Here is a 4,790-nt window from a genome sequence, read left to right as displayed (position 1 = left end):
TGAAGCAGGGGGGGGGGCTTCGTCATGTGCCCCGCCCCCCGTACCTCACCCGGGGGAACTGCGATCCCCCGCGTTCCCCCCCCCAAAATGACCTCTGCATACAATTTTACTTGAGGTCAAATGCTAAAGTCTCACTCCCCTGTCCTAGAAGGAAGAGTTTGCTAGGGTATGCTTTTATTTGTTGAATCTTTTGGGTCTACATTACATGTTTTTGGTTTCCTATAAACAGGAAGATATAAGTATATGTGCATATATATTTTCCCCAATGCATTATGTGCAATACATTAGTTTACTGTCAAGCACATGCTGCTAGCAACATATGCTGCCATCAGATTAAATTCTTTTGTTTTCAATTACAGCTCTGTTCTAGGGTCAGTAGCATGACACCAGTATCAGATTTAGTTTAGCCTTTAGTTTGTATGCCTTATATTTTATTCATGTGTTTAATAGTTTTGCTATCTATATGTTCTTTGTACAGATGCAGTTCCAGTACCACCATAGTGCACTTTTGAATTACCGTGTCTTTCAAAAATGATAAATTCTGGGGTAGTATGAGATTTTTGAGAAAGCAAAACATAACTATCGTATAAATCTTAGCACGCCCTCAGCCATAGAGAGACTGTAGATATAAATGCTTGTCCTCCCAAATGACACCTAACCTGAATCTAATCTGAATTGCTTAATAGTTTATCCTGGGATTCTTGCAGCTCAGAAATTAACCAATCTCATAATAAAAAACTTCTGGATCCAGGGGCAGAGAAAATGGTGGGCTTGGAAAGTGTTAAGGCTCCTGTGTCACTTTTCTGATCTAAAGCATTCTCCATTCTTCCGGTTTGGAGCCAGTTTGGTGTAGTGGTTAAGTGTGCGGGAGAACCGGGTTTGATTCCCCACTCCTCCACCCACAGCTGCTGGATGACCTTGGGCAAGCCATAGTTCTGTCAGAGGTGTTCTTGAAAAGAGCAGTTTCTGTCAGAGCTCTCTCAGCCCCACCTACCTCACATGGTGTCAGTTGTGGGGTGGGGAAGGGAAAGGAGTTTGTAAGCCGCTCTGAGACTCTAAGTGAAGGGCAGGGTACAAATCCTCCTCCCTGCTCCCCCTCCTCCTCCTCTTCTTCTTCTTCTTCCTGAAGCAATTTTTTAAAGGAATCAGTATATATTTACACATTACATAATGCTTCATTTGCCCCTTCAACAAGGAAAAACAGAGCAGTAAACCTCAACACAAGGAATAAATAAATTAAGCAAATGGAGGAGAAGAACTGCAGGAGAATCCAAAAGGTTGAGAATGTCTAAAAACAGACTTTTAAACCCCTTCATTGTGATGGACATTTTAATTTAGAATGCAAAGTGACAATTTTCCACATGAGAGCGACCGTTAGGTCTAGTTCTCGCTTTAATTTTTATTTGCATCCTGATGTGGCTCTTTGATTTAATTTTCACTTAGCCTCCTTTTCTTCTGAAAGTATACTGCTGTGCCAAAACTGCATATTTGCCATGTCAACAAAAATTTTAGTTCACAGGGCAGCTTCATAATGTGGTGAATTCCAGACGTCACCAACAATGCTCTCCTAAGCAGAGTTACATATTATCAGTTCCATTGAAGTAAATGGGCTTAGAAGGGCATAATATGCTTAGGATGGCATTGTGAGTGAAGGTTATTTCAAGACATTTACTGCATGAAAATGAGGAAGTTAATCACCTTGTAAGGACATTGCTCTGCCAAAAATGAGCATGAGAATGAACCCTAAGAAAAATGGTTAAAAACTCAAGATATATATAGCTAAGTATCTCAGAATGTTTCATGTAACTTTATGTCAGTAATGCTTACAACTAGTGATGTCAGCAAAGTTAGAAATTGGGAATCTTGGAAATCCTAGACAGTTATGGATGAGCTAGGTTCAAGCGTTCTCTAAAAGTTGAGCTAACTTGTAATGGATTAGCCTGGAGAGCATACTTCCTTTGCTTTTAGATCAGGTATGTATATTGCTTTTATACACACTTCTCAGCCCTGGCTCTGATTTGATGGAACTCTTTGCCTACTAACATCAGGGCACTGAAGGCTTTGTTACAATTTTGCAGGGCCTGCAAGGCAGAGTTGTTCCACCAAGCCTATGGTTGAGGACAGCAACAGTTTTAACAATGGTTTTTAACAACAGTTTTAACAGCAACCAGCCCATTAGCTGCCTTCTCACCCCTCTCCTCCCTCCATGTTAATGTAAATTGGGCATTAGAAATTTTGAACTATGGCACTATGTAGATACTGAGTTTTATGGCTTAGTATTTTAGACTGTTTTAATGTATTTTCATATGAACTTGTACACCACTCTGACCCTGCTTGTACTTTCAATCCACTTTCAATGCAGTTTGCAACTGGATTTTACTGTGTGAAATGGCAAAATCCACTTGCAAACAGTTGCTGAAGTGAATTGAAACTGCATTATTTAGCATGTGTGAAATAGGGTTGCCAAATCCATCTTCGCCGGGAGCAGGGGTCTCCCGGCTGGTGTCGGGGGGGTGCGCGCGTGCAAAGCACGCACATGCGCCGCGTGCACATCACCCGGAAGTGACGTGGGCATGCTGGGCACGCTGGGCACCATAGAGCTTTCCCTTGTATGGCCGTGGCCCTGCCCCCAGCATGCCCGGCGTGCCCACGTCACTTGCTAGTGACGTGCACACCGGGGGCGGGGTTCCCCCGGGGCCCGATTTCGCCGCATTGGAAATCAGCCCTTCAAAGCGGGGGATTTGGCAGCCCTAGTGTGAAAGCACCCAATGTCACAGCACAGCAGGCACTATTTTAGAAGAGGCATTCCCTCCCTTGCATCAAAATTCATGTAAGTTCATGGCAGTTCTTCAGTTCATGAACATTGCTTCATGAACCATGAATCAGCCAAAATTCATGACAGACATTAGTTCGTCTGCTGGTTAGTGCCCATCCTTAGTTGCCAGGGATAGCATTGGGAAGGGAAGAGACTATGGAAATCAGAGATGTTGTGAAGCTATTTCTAGTCACATACCAGGAAGTGATATCATGGTGTCATGGTTTTTACCACAGAAATTTGGAAAATTCCTAAAAAAAACATAGAAATGTGGGAAATTCCTAAAACATTGCACAGTGCTGTGATGTCACTTCTGAGTATGCAACTGGAAGTGAGGTCATGGTGTAGCATGGTGCTGATCCCCCCATTTTTGTTCCTGCTGCTCGACTGAGTGGACAGTGGGACATGGGGGTGGGCAACCTGAGATCATTACAAGGAGATTAGATTAGTTCAGATCTACCTAATGTCACAGAGTGTGGCTATGGCTGCTTGGAATAGGGAACATGTGACACAAGAAACTCACTTACTAGGCTGCGGAAATTAAACTTAGAACTTAAGCAAATAAAATCCCATTGAATCACCTGAGTAAAACACTTTTGTTTGATGGAGCTGTCAGTTGGAATAGCTGGAATCTTTTAGCAAGATGATTTTTGTTTATGGGTGTTCAACATTAAACATCAGTGACTTCCCATTCTTTACTGACAACCCTTTTCTCCAGAAAGATATGAAAGACCCCTTTGGTTCCATACTGTTACCATTACTGGCAGCCATAGAGCATTGTTTACTTTAAATGTTGATTTTCCTCTGGACATGAGACTTCAAAAATGTTATAATGAGGAGTTTCAATCATGGAATCCCTTTGAAAGTACTACGAATATTTCAGTACACACAGGGGGGGGATAAATCAAGGAAAAGATTATATACTTTTAAAATGTTACTTTCAACATTTCCAAAAATCAAAAGCTTAATTTGTGTATAAAGTACAAGCCTAACATCCATATCATCCACCAGAACACTCTGGAATTTCTGTGGTAAGAAACTTTCTTTCTCTTTTTAGTTTGTTCTGTACTGGCATGCTAGAGAGATACCAATTCTCTCGCTTTTACATTTGTCGCTTAGTAGTTTGGCATAACATAAAAACCAATTCTTCAGCATTTGCAGCTGGGAGAAACACAAAGAAAAATTAGGCCATGTGTCTACTCCAACATCATTTACTCCGCAACACCTTTTTTTTTTTTTTAGGTTAAGGCTTTTCAGTCTACTCTATAAAAACTGCATTCCAATGGATTTGGTTAGAATGTTATAACAACTCCACCCGCCCCAGTTGTTGTTAGGGGTTTTTTTCAAAGTGTTTCATGGCATTTGGCTTTATGGATGGTTCAGTCTGTATTCTGATTGCAAGCCAATCCTTGATAAAAAACTTCTAAACACAAACTGATTTGCAGTCTGCACATCTCTCTTAAGTAGGGTTGTCACCTTAATAGCTCCAAGGGAAATAAATATTGATCTTAACCAGCTCTTCTGCTGGTGCAAGAGGGAGGAGATTTTGAGGTGCAGCATGAAAAAAAAACAGAGTTTGGGGGTGGAGCTCAGCAGGGATGTGATGCCATACAGTCCACTCTCTGAAGCTGCCATTTTCTTCAGAGGAACTGAGCTCTGCAATCTCGTGAATCCCCCTAATCACTACAGTCTGATCCCATGTGAACAAATGCCCAGTGTAGCCTTCTTACTCCAGCAGAAAAGCTTGCAAATGACATTCTGTTGTGGGAATTTAAGAAGCCTACATTTTACATGTGTCAGCAGGGCCAGCCCGAGGTTGTCCTGCGCTCTAGGCGAGCACAGATGCCAACCTCCCGGCAGGGCCTGGAGACCTCTCCGCCAGAACCAGACTGGGAGGAGGGTCCCCCAGCCGCTCGCCTCCCCCCGCTGCCACTCACCTCCCCCTCCCAACCGCCGCTGCTGCTCGCCTCCCGCC

Source organism: Gekko japonicus, unplaced genomic scaffold, assembly GCF_001447785.1.
Source record: "Gekko japonicus isolate JY-2015 unplaced genomic scaffold, Gekko_japonicus_V1.1 scaffold2707, whole genome shotgun sequence".
In the NCBI taxonomy this organism is placed as follows: Eukaryota; Metazoa; Chordata; class Lepidosauria; order Squamata; family Gekkonidae; genus Gekko; species Gekko japonicus.
The sequence above is the reverse complement of the archived record's forward strand: the minus strand, read 5'-3'. Positions refer to the sequence as shown.